Raw genomic sequence first — 19,656 nt, forward strand, 5'->3', positions numbered from 1 at the left:
CCACTGAGCTCCATCCTCAGGTGAAGAGTCATCCTTCAGGCTGCAGGTCATCCTGCCCCAAGCGACGGTCTGCAGCCTCCCAACACCCGCCACCGCTCTATAGGTGAACCAGGTGTTTGGGGAAGCCTGCTTCTGTACAGTTCCTACAGACTGAGCTAGCACCCTTTCTTCTTGGGTGGGTATGCAGCTGGCATCGCCTTCCACTTGACCCCTGCCAGAGGCACAGGGTCAGCCAGGTGATACAGAGAAGAGACAGGCTACAGCTGAGGGCCTGCTCTCCTGGGAATTCTGAAAACAGGCTGCCCTCCTCTTGGACGAAATGAAGTTTCCTGCTGGGAGTAGTGGCATCAAAGTGTCCATGGATGGCATTCGGGAGCCGAATCCCGAAATCTCGAAAGCCAGGAAATGTGCTAAAAACTGTGGGGACCAGCTGTCCAGTGTTATGTGGGAGCGTTCCTCAACGCTACCCCTGCCACCAGGCCTCAAACCTCACAAACTAGTCTGCACAAAGTTCCATCCAGAGGTTCCTTTGTCCTTCACAGCCACCACTGAAGCACAACTGAGCCAGTCCCCTGCAGTGGACAGAGTAGAACCCCACACATGTGATCCTCAGAGCAGGCCCTCCCTAACCCTGGGGAGACATTGCTGGGCCCCTAGTTATGCAAATGAAGGGGTCCTTCTCCTCTTCTGGGTCACCTGGAATACCTGAGAAAAGGTTTGGACAATCTCCTCAGAAAATGCATACGCACACATATATATGTATACACACATATACACACATCCCCCACATACGTATACATATGCATAAATACACATACACATACGTATGCATCTATGTACATAGAATTATTCCCATAATTTTTGCATGTTCACAGATTTCCTAAGGCCCATCCACGAATTCCAGGTTAAGAACCTTGTTTTAAAACCTTCCCAAGAACCTAGCAACCCTGGGTTCTTAGCAACCTTCCTCATTAAAGTCACCACAGAAGAAGTCAATTTTTCAATCTAAAACCTCCTGACCCCATAGGATCAGGGTAAGCCCCATCTCTGGGGCAGGAGTGAAGGGTTAATCCAGCCCTAGGTCCAAGTGGCATGTGACCTGACGCACAGTGTACAGGACAGTCTGTCTTGTGTTCGGGGACCCTTGACCCCCATCTCACAGCTGTCAGACTCCGCTGACCCAGATCTGCCAGCGGGACAGTGTGTTTTTCTTTGTGGGAGTAGTTCATGGCTCTTTGTCATTCACAGGACTTCTCTCTGGTATTCAATTAGAGATGGATGGAAGCATTCAGGGTTGTAGAAATTCCTCATTTCAAGTGGGACAAGGAATTTGGGATGAGAGAGGTGCAGTGGGGTCTGTGTGAGGGCATGCACGAGTAAACACACACACGCAAACGTGGGTTCTTTCTGTGCAGTTTGGTGATAGCAAATTAGCCATTTCTTCGGGTAACTCAGTCCAGCTCAGACCTCATGCCATATAATTAAAGTGAGATTCTTCATCCCAATCGGCACTCTGTGTAGAGACTATGTCTAGAAGGTGCTGTGGAAGGTTTGGCATCCCCTGAGGCCTGGGCTCATTATGTGCCTTAAGCCAGTAGTGTTATTGTGCTTGGCTACCCTCTTAGCCCATCTGTCAAAGCAACCAGGACACGGGGTGCTGTCTAGAAAGAGAGTGCCTCTCAACAAAGTCCCTGAATAAAGCTAATCCCTTACATCAGGAGGTTCCTATGGGTGTATGTGTGTGTCTATGTGTGTGGTATGTGGATATGTATGTCTGTGTGCTGTTGTGTGTGTGTGTGTGTGTGTGTGCATGTATGCCTCTGCTTACCACATCCAAGGTATGAACACAGAAAAAGCTATGGATAGTAAGTGTTAATGGAACTTCATGCAGATTTCCCAATAGACAGACCCCAGAGCAATAGGCACCCTTCCCCTCTGGACCATAGAAATACACCAGAGAAGGAAAAGACAGCTTGGCAGAGGGAAGGGCTCTTATCCAGAATTCCTGGTCCCACTTTGAAATCACAGACACTTGGACCCAGGTTCAGGTCCAGATTCCAATGCTTACTCCCTAGGGAAGGCACTTCGTGTCTCTAAACCTCAATTTCCTCTTCTGTAATATGGGAATCAGAATCCCCTTCATGGGTTTGGGAGGAATAGCTACAAGGACTGACTACAAGGAATTAGCACCATGCTTGGCACATCACAGATTTAAATACCCCTTGGTTGCTGGCCCTTGCTCCCTTCTAAGCAACTCCTGATGAAATCATCTGAGTAAAAAAAATCTGACTCCGGCTTTTTAAACTCTCCATTGTCCAGAGTCTGCCTCTTTCAAAGATTCGGGTTGTGGCCCCATATCCTACAAGAGGCCAGTGAGCGGCACATGTCAAAGAAGACTTGGGTGATGAAACTGATAACACGCAGTCCCCCATAATGTAAAGCCTGCCACCCCCCTCTGCATTACCAGTACACTCTGTCTTCCCTGCCAAGCCTCCAGCTCTTGCTTCTCAAATAATCTAATGTTTTGTTCAAGACAAGGGACAAGAGGGTTTTACAGAATGGGAACTCAGTTTATTTCCTGAGACATTAACATAGGTCACAGTAAAACAGTTTATATTTCCAATGACATTTCTTCTGAGACTGCTCACAGGAAACACAATTTATGTTTTGTAGAGCTTTAAAGGTTGTTGTTCCTTTGTTGTAAGTTAGGCCGAATTGTGTTTCTAGGTACTCACAGGGTCCCATTTGACCGATTCTAGCAGGACTTACAGAATGAAAGTATCAAGCTTGAATGGGTCAAAGATGGAAAATAGGGCCAGTGGGCAGCTTACACCCTGAGTGCTGGCCCCAGTATGGGCTTAGGTAGGGCCACTGAGTGTGAAGGGGCCTCTCCCTGTGAGATCCCTTGTGATCGTAGAGGCGGGATCAAAACAGGAAAGAGAGTTGTCAAAAACACCCTCACTTAAAGAGAATCTTGGACCCAAATCCACTCAGTGATCCCCACATGAGGAAACTGATGCTCAGAGACCTCAAGTCGCTTATCTAAGGTTACTCCGGGAGTAAGTGTCGGAGCCTGGTTTGAACCAGGGTTAGGTTTCTGGAACTCCAGAGCTCACACTTGCAGTTGTCTGCCCCAGGCTGACCCTTGAAGGGAATCGCCTCTGACTTGCAGACTAAGGCTCCCCATATGGAACGGCAGCATCCTGAAACCATCTCCTTGGAAGGAGCTTCCCTGAGCACTGCTTTTGCAGTGACAATGGATGGCAGATCTTCATAGTGGCCCAAGAGTCACCAATCCTGGCATTTCTGAGTGTGGATAAAAAGAACAATCACACTGAGAATCTGTTTTCTAGATGTGAAATTTCGTATTTCCCACTACTTATCACTAATTTGGTCCTATGTCCCCCTCCTACTCTTGCCATATAAATGGAAAAATCCAGGAAGCTATTGGAAGTTCTAACAGACTTCCCACACTGGGCCTGAACTCTGACCTGTCTCCCAGCTGCTCCCATCCTGGATGCCAGTAGGGGTCTGGAGGACACGGTAGAGGCTGACAGAACCGTGACAGCCAGGACTGAGTGGCCATAGAGGAAGGAACAACTGGACAAGGGCAGGCTGGAACCCAGAACCCAAGAGGACCCCAGGGGTGAGAGAAAGCCACGGTCTGGTTGCTCACGGTAAGGATAAGGGACCAGGAATCCAAAGGGAGGAGGCCTGAACCCAGAAAATAATTTAGCTGTGGGAAAAGGCAAAAGAGCTATAATGTATCGGGGGCCTCATGTGCACCAAGCACACGTTGTCTAATTAGAGGCATCACATAGTCGTAAGAGCCACATCTAGATCCAGATCCTGGGTTCAGGTTCTGAACCTACCACTTGCCAGCTGTGGGCAAGTCACTTCACCACTCCGTGGCTCAGGCGTCCCATCTGTATACTAAGAACATTAACGGCATCTTTCCCAGGATGTCACGAGGATAAAACAAGGTCATCCTTGCAAAATGCTTGGTATGTGCACGATAAGCATGAAGTAAATTTTAGCTATTAATATGAATCTTCACAGTAGTCCAACGAAGTTAGATTTTGTATTCTGCAGACAAATAAACTGAGTGCAGAAAGGTTGCGATATGCAAGGTCACATACCTGTAAGTTCCAGAGACAGTTTAGAATCCTGGTTTCTGCCTGCCCCCAAGTCTTTTGCTTTTTCCATAGGCGACCTACTCCTTAGATCCAATGAATAAAACCAACACAGCCCCTGCCCTCACAGACCTGACATTCTAGCTGGCAGAGAGACAAAAATATAAGCAAACAGAGAACATTTCAGATGGCAAAAAGTTTCACTGAGAAAATGAAGCAAGGTAAAGGAGATGGAAAGTGACAGGGACAGTGGGCTATTTGATAAAGGTGCTAAGGGGAAGGTTACTTTGACGAGATGATACCTGAGTAAAGACCTGAAGCAATGGAGGAAGGGAGGAAGCCACATGGGTATCAGGAAGGAAGAACCTTCCAGCTAGAGGGATCAGCAGGTGCAGAGACTCTGGGGGAGCAGAGCACTTGGAGTGATGGAAGAACAGCAAAAGGCCCAGTGGCTGGGGCACGGGAGTGAGGGTGAGAGTGGGAACAGAGCTGGCTCCCTCAGGTGGGAGAGAAGCACCATCAACAAGGTGCCCCAACAGAGCCAGAGGCCAGAGTTCCTTTCAAAGCCCAGAGGCCTGGCCAGGCGTGTCAATGTGGGGCCAAATACACAGAAGGGCTGCAGCTTCTGGGAGGAATGGCAACAGCGGCAGGTGCTCAGGGACTCAGGAACCAGAGCCACAGTCACCAGGAAGATAAGGTAGGGCGAGGTCCTAAAGAGCTGAGCAGTCCAGGAAAACAGTCCAGTGCAGTGGGCTGGGTCCCAAGTCTGAGCAGGAATGGCACTGAGAAAGATTCTCACTACAGCTTCCTTCCAGTGCCCACTCAGCCCCAGAATGGCCACAGAGCTGTTAAGTGAACCCAGTTGCAAGGGAAGAAAGTGTAGGGAAAGGGAGCCGAGCCCTTGAACTCAATGTAAATCACTGAAAAGCCGACGACGTCTTACATACTCTGAAAAGGGGAATTTCGGAGTATAGCCCCATCCCTGGACTGCTGGAGCAAAAGAGGCTGAGACTTAAATTCTTAGCTCTGCACTAAGTAGCCTTAGAAAAGTCACCTGACCCCTCCAAGTCTCCATTTCCTACCAGTAACAAGACCCACCATGCAGGGACGCGATGGGGTCTAGAAATGATTGAGCCTCAGGCACGCACATAGGGCACATAGTAGGCCCTCCATAAACAGTAGCTACCATTGTGGCATATAGATGTGGGAAGACATCAAGGCTATGGCTGATGTTGGCCGATAAAGCTACAACATGCCTAGACAAGGTCAGCTCTGTAAAACAGGCCACGTGGAAGTCACAGTGGTCTAGGGACAATCAGACAGCCTAAGTGAGACTTGGGATGTGGCCTCTACCCACCCAAACCCACTGGGGTTCCCAACCCTGTTAGCCCTACTGGATCCGTTCATTGCTATGTGAGAATGCTTTTTCCCTTCCTAGAAGAAATAAAAAACAGAAAGAAGAGTGTGTATAGGAATATATACAAACTCATATATGCAAACATATGGATTTATTTTAATCAGTAAAATGAGTATTTGTGGTATTATAGTTATCCTCAGATAACTAACAGCCAAATGGACCCTCACATACGGCTTTGGCATCCTGCTCTGGGCTGCATGGATCTGGCTTGTTCTAAAAAAATAAACAATCAGTCCCTTCTCTGTCTTCTTGTGAGGGCTGGCACCTGGATGAGGTTGGCAGTAACAGAGCTCCTGCTGTACCCTCAGTCTCAGTGGCCTGCCCCCATTAAGCCGTCCGGAGTCCCCTCTTCTCATCCTGTGATTCCTGCTCTCAGCCCTTGAGCTTCACAACCTACTCAGAAGAATGCTTGACTCTATTCTAACCAGGGTGAGAACACTGATTACGCTCCAAAAGGAGCTTCCTAAGAAAAAGAAACTGCATTTTCCCATTACTACCAGCTTCAGCTAAAGGGGTGATGCAATAATGGTAGGGTTCAAGGCATCTTGGAAGAAGCAGGTTTGTCCATGCCCTGTGCCTACTCTGGCCTGGTTAAATGACTCTGCTCTGAAGGGCTGTCTTCCTCTAGCAATCCCCAAGGGTGTCATCCTCCAACATGACGCCAGGCTCCAGGTTAACTCTGGGCTTGGTTGTATAAGGCCCTGCCTATCCCCAAGCTGGAACCCCTCTCAACAACCAGTCAGGAGCTCTTTCTCCACCTCTGCCCAGTACAGACGCCAATTGCATTTCATGGCTGAAAAAGCCAATGACGGGATAAGTAATGTTTGTTATCTAACTAAATTGTAGAGGAAATGATGTGTGAATGAGAAAATGCTAACACAACCGTGGAGCACTTCTGACAGCTTCAATTATGGTTTTGTTTAGTTAGGTACTTGTGCATTCTAATGAACTGTCTTATGGAATTATTAATTGGATCTGGGATTTCCAGGGTTTTCTACTGTCCTGAATCCTTCCTAATAGAGACAACGTGTCTTTGGGTGTCTTGATTACAAGGTTGGTTTTCCACTCAAAAATCCTGAGGCTAAAGCCCAGAATAAACTAGATCCTGGTATCCAAACTGAAACATGGAGAACAGCTCTTGGTCTTCCCACAAAGCTGAGGACACAGAGAAGCAACTTCTTTCAAACACAGAAACAGAGAATAAGACTGATTTAGGGGCACTGTGGTCTTTGGTTTTTCAATAGAAAAGGATTCCAGTTTGAGAAATAAGCATATCCAGTAGATCAATTGCCCAAGAGCTGAGTGTGAGTCATTCAGGACAGAGAAAGAGCCCTGGACCCATCGGCTATCTAAACACAGACTAGGAAAACCGGAAGAGGTCCCAGGCCCATGTCCCTCAGAACATCCTAGTGCCCGCTAGCCTGGCTTTGGCTATACCAGCATTGCTAGGCTTCTTCTGTCCCATTCCCTCTCTAAGGACATTGACGTAGCAGCTGAAAGATCCTGCTAGCTTCCCTGATGAAGCCAAACTCAGATCTTCTGCTACTGGCAATGAAGAGGATGCTCCACACAGAGAACAAAGAGGTTCCTGCCCAGTGCCGCCGCACACAACTGTGCAGATTGTACCCTGCATGTGGGCACCTGGGTATGGAGAGGAGGCTGCAATCCAGACCAGAATCTTGGGAAGACCTCGCCAAGCCAAGGGCCTATAGGGCTGAGTCAGCCCAGAGGGGTGTGTACCAGTCAGGGCCCCAGCAGGAAACTAGCCGAGAAAGTTTAACAAGGAACTATTTATAAAGGTGAGTGGGGCTGAAGGAAGTCAACAGCGATAGAAGCTGGGCTAGCATGAAGGGGAGTTTTACCACCTTGAAATTGATGGGTTAGGAGAAAGAGTCCTTGTAGGAAGCAGTAGGAGATGCGACTGTGGCGTGAGGGGACGAACATAGCCACTGCCAAAAGAGGCCCTGCCAGGTGGAGGCTTGGAGAGGAAACGCCCAGCTTCTCACCCTCAGGTACACTGGTGCTGCCCACTGGCCACACCCACCCGGGAGTCAGGAGCACAGAAGCCTGTTTGATACAGCCCACAGAGTTCAGCCTCCTGAGACCTAGAGCAGCAGCAAGAAAGGTGGAGATTACATGTAGAGGGACGAAGGGGACTCTCTCAGGCCAGAAAATCATTCTCTGATTCACACAGAGGGCTGTATGGGCCAAGCCTGATCTGCATCTTCTTTTCATTCCCCATCTTCCCCTTGGGAGACCTCTCACGGTTGGTCTCACCACATTCCATTCATTCGCCCATTTCCATGTGCCTCCATCGCATCCCTCCCTGTCCGTAGGAGAAACCACAGGAAGGAGGAACAGTAACCCATCTATTAAAGTACAATCAAGAAAATCTGGAGACTCAGTCTCCCTGGGACCATCTAGAGCCTGGGGACCCACTCACCTCTGCTCTCCTTCCTAAAAGCATCTAGAGTTTGTGGGTAAGATGGTCTCTGCCCACTTTGTAAGTGGTCCAGCTACCGTCCCCAGTACCTGCCAGCAGTAGGCTTTATATCCAAGGAGATAACATGGGACAGGTCTGCCAGGCAAGTACTAGACAAGAGCTGCCAAAAAAAGACATCCAAGAGCAAGGTGCAATAAGGATCGAGAAGCACACCGTCCTGTCCTTCCTCTCCACGTGGTGGGCCCCCTGGAAAGAGCCCCTGGGATTGTGTTCTTGGGTCATATTTTACTCCTATAGTGCTTACGACATGACCTGCAGGCATTGTTTGCTCTAAAGCCTTTACAAAGATTCTTCCATTTAATCCTCACTAGAACGCTATGAGGGAGATATAATTATCTTCTTCATTTTCCTGATGAAAAAACTGAGGCACAGAGGGGTTAAATAACCTGCTTCAGATCACACGAGGAGCGAATGGAAGAGCAAGATTCAAACTGAGGCAATCTGGCATCTAGGTTTGTTCTCTTAGCTGCTAAGCTAGTGGGAGTATATCCCCTCCCACCCCTGCCAGCCAGCCACCAAGGCAACCTAGATCAACGGCCCATCCCTCTCTGACCAGACATTTAAGGCAACCCTGAAAAGACCTCTTTGCTACTCTTTTGCCACCAGTCAGAAAACCTGAACAGTCTCACAGATGACCCCAGGGCCTCTTTGGCTTGAAAGGAGAAGTCTCAGGTTAGGTCCCAGGAGGCAAATCCTGAGATGGAGATGTGTGTGCAGGAGGGTCGTGAGCAAGAGCCCTCAAGATCCGTAGGTGGAGGAGAGGGAAGCAGGGCTGGGCAGAAGAACAAGCCAGGCTGCGATGCAGTCCCAATGGAAGCCTGAGCTGACCGTGAGGGGAGTTTTAGATATGGGGTGACCTCACAGAGCGGTCATGAGTTGGGGCAAAGGTGCACCACATTGGCAGTCATTTCATGTAGGACAGCCCAGGGAGGAGCCGTGACTGGGCCAAGGCAGCCCTCTCAGCCGCAGCACCCCCGAAGCAGCGGGGGCTTTCCACCAGCGGGATCCCAGCACATGAGGAAACCAGCCCATTGTTCCAGGAGTGGATCTGGGAAGCATATCAGGCATCCACACAGAAAGTAAGTCAGAGGCTGGCTGCCTGTCCACAGCCAAGGAGGGCTCTCCATGGCCTTGTGTCCTGGCTACCAGGACAAGGCTCTGGAGGCTTCAAGAATCCCATAACCCCTTACCCTAAACACAAGGCCCACTGCCCCGCTGGCTCACTTTTGTGCCCCATAATGGGTCCCACGCGGGCTGACACCTCCACTACTGAGCTAGAAGTTCTCTAAGAGCCTTAAAGATCACGACTGTTCGGATACTAACAGGGATAACAAACGAGCAAATATTTAAAAATTACAAGAAATATGGAAACTTGGAGAGAAAGTCTGTCCTGAGCTCTGACAACTTTCATATCCAGGTCCATTTGGTAGCCTCAGTCTACCCTCAGGCCACTGGTTGGACTCACTCTTCATCCCCTGGCTCTTTGGTCCACATCCATGGCTCCCTCACTGCCTTCAGGCTAACTTGCCATCCAGTTCTCAGGGACTCTACAGACCTCACCAGGAAGGCAAAAGAGATGCTCTGACAGGCCAAGGGGATTTCTTTTTTTTTCTTTTATGCCTACAGCACCTGGTCTTCCTAAGTGGTCTCCCATACAAGTACTAACTAGGCCCGACCCTGCTTAGTTTCCAAGATCAGACGAGATCAGACCCGTTCAGGGTGGCATGGCCGTAGACAACCAAGAGGATTTCCGATTGCATCTCAGATGAGCAGCTACTTTCGTGAGCTCCTACTTTACCCCTGAACTGTCCAGGCATAATTCACAATTAGAAAATGCCAGAAAAGGTTCCAGTGGACAGAATCCAAAGAATTATTCAAAGCCACCTTCCTCCTAAACATAATCTATACTACAATTACAGCGGCTTCTGACAGCAGCTTAAACGGAGGGAACTGAACTGGCTCAGACAAGCCCTCTGGGAGGACCAACCAGCACCACCTTGGCCAGGGAGGCCCAGATATTTTTCCATGGGATCCCAGGGCAGCCAGAGCCACCCAGGCGGCTGCACCTGCCTCTGCAGTATTGATATCCCTCCTGCACCATAAACCCTGTTATAGGAGGCCCAGGACCGGCTGGCCCGAGACACCACCATCAAGAATACTTTCTTAAGGTCCCAGAAAAGACAAGAACCAAAAAGTAGGGACACAGGTGGTTTAAAAGTAGGGAAAACCTTAGAGCCACATAAGCTACTGCTGGGGAGAGATGCTGCTCAATCCCTGATGTGAGAAGGGAGGCCCAGGCTTCCTATCTCACAGGAATCCTCCCTCTGAGGTGCTCCTCTCCCACCTCAGCTTGTCTTCATTCCAGAGGATAATCACCAGATCAGACATACATCATCCCTGTCCTGCAAACTTTATGCTCACTGCTGCACTGCCAAGAGAGGGCTGCCCTTCCCTGAAGCCCTCACAGCTGACCTGCATCCCTGCCATTCTTCCAATACAACTTCCAGGGGCCAATAAGGGCACATGGATGAGGACAAGGATGGAGCCAGGCTGGAGGGTCCTCCCACCAAAGGGGAAATGGAGATGAGAGTCTCCCCTAAATTTTTGCAGTTGTTCTTGACCCCAGATCCCAGTGCATGGCACAGATAAGAGGCATGTCCACAGCCCTGCCCCAGATGTCCGACCACTGCTAGGCTCAAAAAGCAAATAGAAGACTTTCCAATTGATCCGTACCATACACTAATCTCCTCAAGATCGCTACAGGAAAGCTTGGAACATGCTAGAATCCTGATACGAGCCACTGTGACTGCATTTTTTCCCTAGATGTTGAAAAACAAAAACAAAACAGATAACCCACTGCATCCATGGAACCCCAGGTCACTAACAGTCTCAGGGTGATGGCTCTTTCTTTACTGACGAGGGCACTTGGCCATTGGCATGTAGCCAGCAGTATGCCATCTGCACCCATGTTTAAGAATCCTGGAGCATGCATGTGCCGTGCAGACAGCATGGAATAGACTCACTTCCTACCCAAAGCTGAGTTCCACAGCCTCCCCACACTCATGCTGAAATTCCCATGGAGCTGTCAAGTCCTGAATTTCATTCTTTATCCTCAGATTAGGCAAAAGAGAGTGTGGTAAGAGCTGGAACTCAGTGCCACCCACAAACATTTCAGACAGAAGTTCTCCTTAGTACCACTTTTCAAGAGAGTAGCACTTTATGTGCCTTTTCTTCTATGAACCCTTTCATTACGCTCATCAGATAAATTCCATCCAAGTGAATGTCCACAAGCACCACTTCTAGAGCCAGGAGATCTGCTTTTGCACAGTTTTGTGCTAGCATACTTTATGAACTAGAGAATGTCATTTAGCCTTCTCATGAATATCAATAATCTTAATCGGTCTTGGACCTCTTCCATGTGTATTATCTCCTTTACTCCCACAACCTTGTGGGGTAGGTCTTATTATCATCCCCATTTTACAGGTGAGGAAATTGAGGCTCATAGATGTTAAGTAACTTGCCTTAATCACAGAGGTAGCAGGAAGCTGGAGGTCTTCAAACCCAGAAGTCTGGTTTCAAAGCTGACCCTCTTAACAACCTTATACATTGCTCCTTGGGAAAGCTGGTTGATGAACCAGGATGCACAGACACAAGTAACTGCAACAGTGCTGGCTGACATAAACAGAAACAATTAATCAAAGGAGATTGGGCAGCTCATGGAATTGCCAGGAGAGCTAGCGAACCAGGCTCTCAGCTGTGTCACACTGAGTCTTGCTTCAGAAGAGGACCATCCTCCAGCACCGACACTAGGCACTCTATCCACGGTGCAGCCACTAGGGCCCCAAAACCTCAAGGCTCCTGGCACCTCAGCTAGTGCTCTTGACTCGAAGTCTGAGAAGAAACATCTGACTGATACAGGCCGACCGAGCCACAGACCCAGGCCTAAATTCAAGGGAGGCTGGGAAATCACTTCTCTAGTAGGAGGTTTTTCCAATCAGTCTCTGCTCCCAATAAGACTTAAAAGTAGGAAATTCCCCAAATATAAGAAGTGGGCCAGATGCTGGGTGGTCCAAAATAGCAAATGTCCAACAATGAGGAAACTAGACAAAAAGATCTTTAAGGTTCTTTTCAGTGGCATGTGTCCATTTAATTTTACAAGCACATTGTAGTAGAGTGTATTATAATCTCTATTTATTAGCTGCCTCTTCTCAGTAAAAATCCTGTACATTTTTATTCATTTCCATTGTTTTACAGTAACCTTTCATCCTATGGGAGAATACTTCTCCATTGACATTGCATGTAACTTGCTTTGACCGATGGGGTATGGTATAAACTATGCCCTAGCAGAAGCTTTAGGAGGCACTGCACAGAAGAATCTTGCTTTTTTTTTCTCTTCCAGGAAAATGGCATGTCCCGAGCCTCCAAATGGGAAGATGCATGGAACAGCACCTAGCAAAGCTCTGTTGCAACCATAACTGGTTCACACAGTCTCCTGTCTAATAAATATATATTGAGAACCATTCCAAGCCATTGTCTACCAAACAAAAGGAATACATAAACAAATAGGATCCAGTCTCTGCCTTCCTGACACTTACCTGTGACACTCTCAAGTCATAGGTGGCACAGAGAGTGGAAACGTTTCAAGAGAGGCACAAACACTAGGAAAGGGGACAGAGATTCTGCCTGGAGTTTCTAGGAAGGCTTTTCAGAGGATGTGAAACTTGAACTGGATCTTGAAGGTTAAGTCCAGTGTTATCAGAGAAGGTCGAAGAGGAGAGAAAAGAGACTGCTATGCAGAGGAAATAGTATGCAAATTCAGAGAGGTACAAGAAAAATAAAAGTGTACACACAAGAATACATTCTGGTGTTGCTAGCCCAGAGGTCCCCAACCTTTTTGGCAGCAGGGACCGGTGCTCCTATGAGAATCTAATGCCTGCTGATCTGAGGTGGAGCTGAGGCAGTGATGCTAGTGCTGGGGAGCGGCTGCAAATGCAGATGAAGTTTCACTAGCTAGTCCGCCGCTCACCTCTTGCTGTGTGGCCCAGTTCCTGACAGACCATGGACCAGTACTGGCCTGCAGCCTGGAAGTTGGGGACCCCGTGTTAGACAATAGGCAAGTAAAGAGGAGTGGTGGGAAAAACAAGCAAATGGAAGCAGATTTCAAATGGCCCAGAATGCCATGCCATCAGGTTTCAACCTAATACTCAAGACAACAGAAGGACCAAAGTTTCCAATAGATCTGTATTTTAGAAATATCACCCTAGAAGTCGTAGAGCAGAGGATGATGAGAAGCAGAGAGCACAGTGAATGAGGTTGTTAGATTAAAACCAGTGTCAGATATTAAGGTCCGGAATAAAATGAGAATCAGAAAGTTCACAAAACATCTCAATAAGACTTGTTTGGTTGAGAGAGAAGACAGGAGAGGATGAGAGACAGCACAAAATGTTATGTTATAGATGTGATCACTAAATGTGTGGTTGAGTCATTCACAGGTATGAGGAAAGCGGAAAGAGGAAAAGGCTTAGGAAAAGCTGATAATCTGTTGTTGAACATATCACATGTGAGGTGTCTCTAGGACAAACTGATGGAGATGTCCAGTTGGTAACTGGAAAATATGAAAAACATTCCCATCTACCTGGAACAGGGGAAGGATTTGGGAAAGCGTTGGAGGCAGTGCTGACAGGATGCTGGCAGAGGGGACGAGAACAATGGCATTCTAGATAGGGTATCAAGTCTGTACAAAACCATCAAGGCAAAATTTAATCAGGGAAGAGCAAGCAATTAGATATGGTGAAGGATGGGAAGCCAAAACATGGTGGCTTCTCTATGTAGCGTTTTCCCACAATCCATGGGATTGGTTATGAACTGACCATTTCCGTGGGTGAGGGAGCACCTGTGTGACAGTGTATAGTATGACTTTGTGATTAATTTGCAGACTCTTAAAAGTGGACTCCTAGGTTCCTTGATGTTCCTTTACAAACTCAACTTTTGGTCCATTTTCGGCATTCATGGGTACTTCTTTCCCTCACTCTTCTTCTGCTACAAAAATCATATCTAGTTATTCACAGAAGTAATTATTGCCATATTGTTCTTCCTTTTAAAAATATAGTGTATTCATCAGGATAGATTTGGGTTATACTGCAGTAACAAAATACTCAAATATCAAGTGGCTTACACGACAAAGGTTTACTTCTTGCTTATGCTACATATCCATCAAGGATCAACCAGGAGACCTGTTCCTGTGTCATCACTGTCATTCTAATACTAGAATCCAGACGGATGGAGCACCTGTATCGTTAATGCTATGTTCGTGGCAGAGAAGAAAGAGAACAAACTGAAGTACACATTGGCTCTTAAAGCCTCCACCTGGATGTGACACATGTCACCTGTACTCACATTCTCTTGGCTAAAATAGGTCACACAGCTAAGCCCAGTGTCCAGGGGCAGTGGGAAGTATAACCCTCCCCCCAGGAGCACCACATCCCACTGAACAGCAACACAGTCTATGACATACCTCACTCTAAGCTGGCTAGCTTATTCAACGTCTGCAACAGTGTTTCACCTGCAGTATAGCAATTCTCATTTGATGTAGACACTTCCTCCGGCATGGGGTTCAACACAGGGATTATACTTCCCCTTTTAGAAATGGATTTCTCAAGTCTTGGCATCAGATTGCCATGACCTTAGTATTCGCAGCCAAGAATGTTTCAGTCTACAGCTGTACTCCTTGCATTAGTATCCTTCCAAAGTCTTAATTATCTTGGAGATGCCTTAACCCTGGTCTAAGGATGGAGCCAAAAAGCATCTGTTTCTGTTTCCGCTATGACTTTTCTCTGCATAAGGAAAAAGAAAACTTAGCACAAAACCTGTATTTCACTGAGGCATTTTTAGATTAAATGTCATCTATCGGGTCTGCTGCTGGGTTGAGAGGTTTCTTTTTATGCCTGCAGATAATTTGTTTGCCTTGCAACTCTCTAGTGTGATATAGCCAACTCATTCCAGTACCAAACAGAAACAATAATTATTATTCCTATGTGATTCTGCAATTAACATAGGAATCACATTGGACATTTACTTTTTTCCTAAATAAATGTCCACATGAGCTTCATTCAACAGAACTGTAAACAGATGCCACAAAGTACTGCCTCTGCCACCACAGTTCACCAGTGAGAGTGCCAGGCCATGAGTAATGGCCCATGAAATATTTAAATGCCTTTAAGAGTAAACATATACACATACATATTATTAAACTTTAAGTCTAGAAGTATCTATAAAATCAAATATCATTTTCTCTGTTCCGCTTTCTCAAACAGAGCTTTTTGGGCACAACGAATCCCTCCCCCTAATCTTTCACCACCGCATCAAGCCAGGCGTCTGCAGTGGGCTGTTTCCTCTTTACTGCCTGATGGACACCAATAACTCTATTTGCTTTAACTGTGAGTAGAGCCTGTCAAATGCAGGCACCCTGGCCAAAGACAGATGTCAGAGTCCCTATCATTGCCACTGCCAAAACCATTAACACCTCTAGATACCAGGAAGGCAGATGGCTGGATATTTACTGGGCACTTCCTATATTCCAGACACTGCTATGCATTTTGCATGGGTTCTCTCATTTAATCCTCATGACAACCCCATGAGGCAGGTCCTATGATTACTTCTTGCTACGGAAGAGGAAAGTGAGACTTAGAGAATGTTATGGAGAGAATAGAGAGTAGGTGGCATGTGCATAAAGCCCTATGGGATAATTAGGAACTAGCTGGAGGTTCTAGGAGAAGGCTATCCAAGCAAACTGAACGGCCTGGATAAAGGCATGAAAATGAGGAAGAATACTGTTTGGAGAAAGGTACAACTAGAGCACATGATACTTAGGTAGAAATGCCTAAAAATCAATCTGGGAAGGTTAGCCAAAATCAAATTGTGAAGGAACTCAAATGTGATGCTGAAGAGTTTGGGACTCTGACGTCAAAGACTGGACAAGTAACAGAGGAATGAAGTGGGATGGTGTAAGACAATAAGGAGTGGTGAGGACTGTGGCAAACTGGAAGGCACACACACTTCAAAGGCATTCAAATTCTTTTTGTTTTTAGATGTGAGCTGATTTGGTCCTTATGGCATCAGCTTGCAAACTCTACAAGGCAGCGAGAAGCCGATAAGGGATTTAATCAGGGAATGATGTGGTTGGATCTCTTAGAATTTCCTCTGGCAAGAATGTGGATGACAGGTTCTGTGGGGGCAGGCCTGAGGACAAGAAAACCACTGGGGAGGAAGACACAGGAAAGTAGCAAGAGGTGATAGTAGCTAGTACCTGGGTGATGGCAGTGGGTAGGAAAAGTAATGGGTCTGAGAAGGAAATATTAAAAAGGAAGGACCTGGCAGGACTTGAATGCAAATAGGACGTGGGGGAGGAAAGGTATGGGGGTTTCAAAGATAACGTGGAAGATAGATAATGAGAGTCATTTCTAAAGTTGATGGGCAAAGCCTTAATGTTTCTGCCATCAAGAGAGGCCCACAGGGCTGGTGTGGTTCTTGGCCAAGACTCTTTGTTATACACATGGCTGGATGGCTGATGGTCCCACCCAAACTGCATTTTCTGCCACTCCAGAAGACAGCCTTTGCTGTAGTACAATGACCAAAAGCTCCAGGAGGTCGTAAGACTGGTGCCTGCCCCTATGCTGCACCAGGACACCTATTGATGCATGAAGTCACCCAATACCAGTCGTGATGGTAACTTCTGTATCAACTTGACTTGGCCATGCAGTGCCCAGGTATTTGGTAAAACATGATTCTGGGTGTGTCTATGAGGGTGTTTCTGGATGCGATTAACATATGAATTAAAGCAGATGGCCCTCAATGTGTGTGGCCCTCATCCAATCAGTTGAAGGGCTGAACAAAACAAAAAGGCTGGCCCTCCTGCAAGTTATAAGGAACTCCTCCTGCCCAGCTGCTGAGCTGGGACATCAGTCTCTTCCTATCTATGGACTGGGACTGAAGTATTGTTGGGTCTCAAACCTGCCGGCTTTCAGACTGGAACTATATCATTGGCTCTCCTGGGTTTCTAGCTTGCTGATTGCAGACCTCGGAACTTGTCAGCCTCCGTAATCATAGGGCCAATTCCTTATACAAATTTATACACACACACACACACACAATAAGCCACAATACACACACACATGCACACACAAACTTGTTCATTCTCTTTCTGGAGAACCTAATACACCAGGTCAAGAAGGAGTAGGCCAGAATCTTATCCCCTTGTCATTAGAGCTGGCAGAGCCAGCACAGGCTGCATGGAGAGTCACCTGTGTCTGAATGGATCTGGTGCCCTTCCGCCAAGAGAATGTAAACAAAGACAGGAGAAGTGAGCTCCCCATTTATTGAGCATCTACTGTATCCCAGTTATATTGCTGGTGGCTTTTCATAACTTATTTAAACCTTGCAACAGGCCTAAAAGAATATCCTCACTTTACAGATAAGAAAACTAGGGCTCAGGGCTTTGATTCACATCACTCAGCTAGCCCAGAGGCAATGTGATTTGATCTTACTGAAGAGCCTGCGTTCTCAGCACTACATTGCCTCTCTGGCAAAGTACCTCCTTTAAAGACAGAAGAACTGCCACAAGTGGAGAGAAGATGAATTTGATCATATTATGCAAACCCAGTGTGTGGCAGTCCAGTCTCAATGTCCACAGGTATTGGCCCTTTGGGGGAGGTAAGCAGACAGGCAAGGGCTTATCAAGAGATGTGATTTGATGTGTGGAAGATGCTTCCAACTCATGAACCAATGAGTGACGCAAGCCTGGGATTTCTTGAAAGGCCTGCTGCTCTGGAAGGGGTCAGCTCTACCCACACTCTAGGTTATCTCTGGCTCCAGGATATATGCCTCCTGTCCCCAAACTGTTTGGGTACCCAGGGCACAGGGTCATCAGCTTTGTCCCCACTTTGTGCTGAACAAATAAATCTTGCACATACAAGAGAGAGAGAGCGAGTGCGCAGAGAAAGAGAGAGAGAACATCTGTATACAGGTGTGTACAGGTATGTATGTATGTATGTATAAATGTGAAAGTTTTTATGTGCTTAACTGTGTGTGTATGTATGTATGTGTGACTGCATACGGGTGGATGCCTACGTATGAGTGTGTACATGTAGCTCTCTTTGGTTTTCATACTCAATATGGATTCTCTACAGAAACATTCCTGTACCTTCCAGAAATTCTTCTGAGTCCAGTCCTTGGAACCATAAGAATCTTGGGCCGAGCAGCCGAGAGACGGCTGAGGTACCACAGATCTACCTAAATTCAACATGAGCAGCTATTCTTGGAGCCAAGGCCTTTGTCATTCTTCAGAGCTGGTAAGCCAGGCCCTCATCCTCCCCTGCCCAGCAAAGACTCATTCACATGCACAGGCTTGCAATGCCACTCCCAGCAAAACCAGGCCCACCAGAGAGAAGACTGGAGAAAAGTAACTTCCAGGCCTAAAATAGGCAAGGAGGGGAACCAGCTTCCTGCCACCTTTAATGTACACTCAATAACTTAAGGCCGTTTTAACATGAAGTGGACAAATGCCCTCCCTTCACAGGAAACAGGAAGGCCGTTCTCTTCTCTGGGCTGCTGACAGGGCCCTTCAAGGCATGGGCTCTCTCAGCAATATCCGGCAATGTCACCTGAACCCAAATCCAACACCACTCTGGGCAGACATATTCAACACGAAAATGGGCCATTTTCATTTGAAAAAGGCTCCTGAAAAAGTCTCAATAGCTTTGTTATCCTGGGTACATTTGACTGTTAACCTTTCTGGAAGCCAACCTGCTCAAAACAGGTGTGCTGCAGGCATCCTACTGATAAAAAGGAGAGACAGCCACTTTACCATACTGTTGCAGAGACCTCCAAGGCCACAAAGAAACAAGATTTGAGACCAAGCTCACAATCACTATTCTATGCCGCTCACCACCTGAATTAAACTGCCTGTGGGGTCCCTCAATAGTCATATCTCAAGGCCACCATGGTCAGCCGTGCCAGCCAGTGGAGAGCACAGGAGCTCTTGTCAACCAACACTTCAGACTTACCATCTGTTGGGTGCTGGCTGGAAGCTCAGCCTGGAGCCACCAGTGCCTAGTTCCTGACAAAGCCCTGATAAGACTAGTGGTGTTGCAGCGGGCAGAGCCAGGGAGGTGAGGCCAAGTGAGAGAGAGCCCAAGAGTGCCTCTGGGGCCTTGAGGAGGTGAGAGCAGGGACAAGCCACTCACTGAGGATAGCACTGGTATGCCTGTGTCCACCCCCAGCTGGGCCTATGCCTCTGGCCAGACACGGCCCCTTGTCTGAGGCCTTCACTGTTCTTCTCAGGCCTCTTAAGCACAACACTAGCACAGAAAGAGAAAAACATTACACATGGATTTATCTCAAATATGTGTAAACCCATAGCTGTCTTCAGCAAAGACCAGGAAGGCTGAAAACCAATTACGGTTTCTCAAAATCAACTGTGGCATCGCAGTATATGGTTTTTGAGAAAACTCGGTCCAAGGGGCTCTGAGAGCCCCACCCAGCACTGTGGACATGTGGGAGAGGCTTGGAAGTAATCCATCTTCACCACCCCTGCCCTGACTATCCAA

The 19,656-nt window shown here is 47.4% G+C and overlaps 1 protein-coding gene and 1 pseudogene across 3 annotated transcripts in view; both read right to left on the minus strand.

The window, feature by feature from the left end:
* The window catches only part of GALNT18 (polypeptide N-acetylgalactosaminyltransferase 18), a 316,135-nt gene that overhangs the window by 214,888 nt on the left and 81,591 nt on the right, over positions 1–19,656 (minus strand). The window lies entirely within an intron of this gene.
* LOC120603270 (uncharacterized) lies at positions 9,671–9,789 on the minus strand (annotated as a pseudogene).

Source organism: Pteropus medius, unplaced genomic scaffold (genome assembly GCF_902729225.1).
Source record: "Pteropus medius unplaced genomic scaffold, Ma_sr-lr_union100, whole genome shotgun sequence".
In the NCBI taxonomy this organism is placed as follows: domain Eukaryota; kingdom Metazoa; phylum Chordata; class Mammalia; order Chiroptera; family Pteropodidae; genus Pteropus; species Pteropus medius.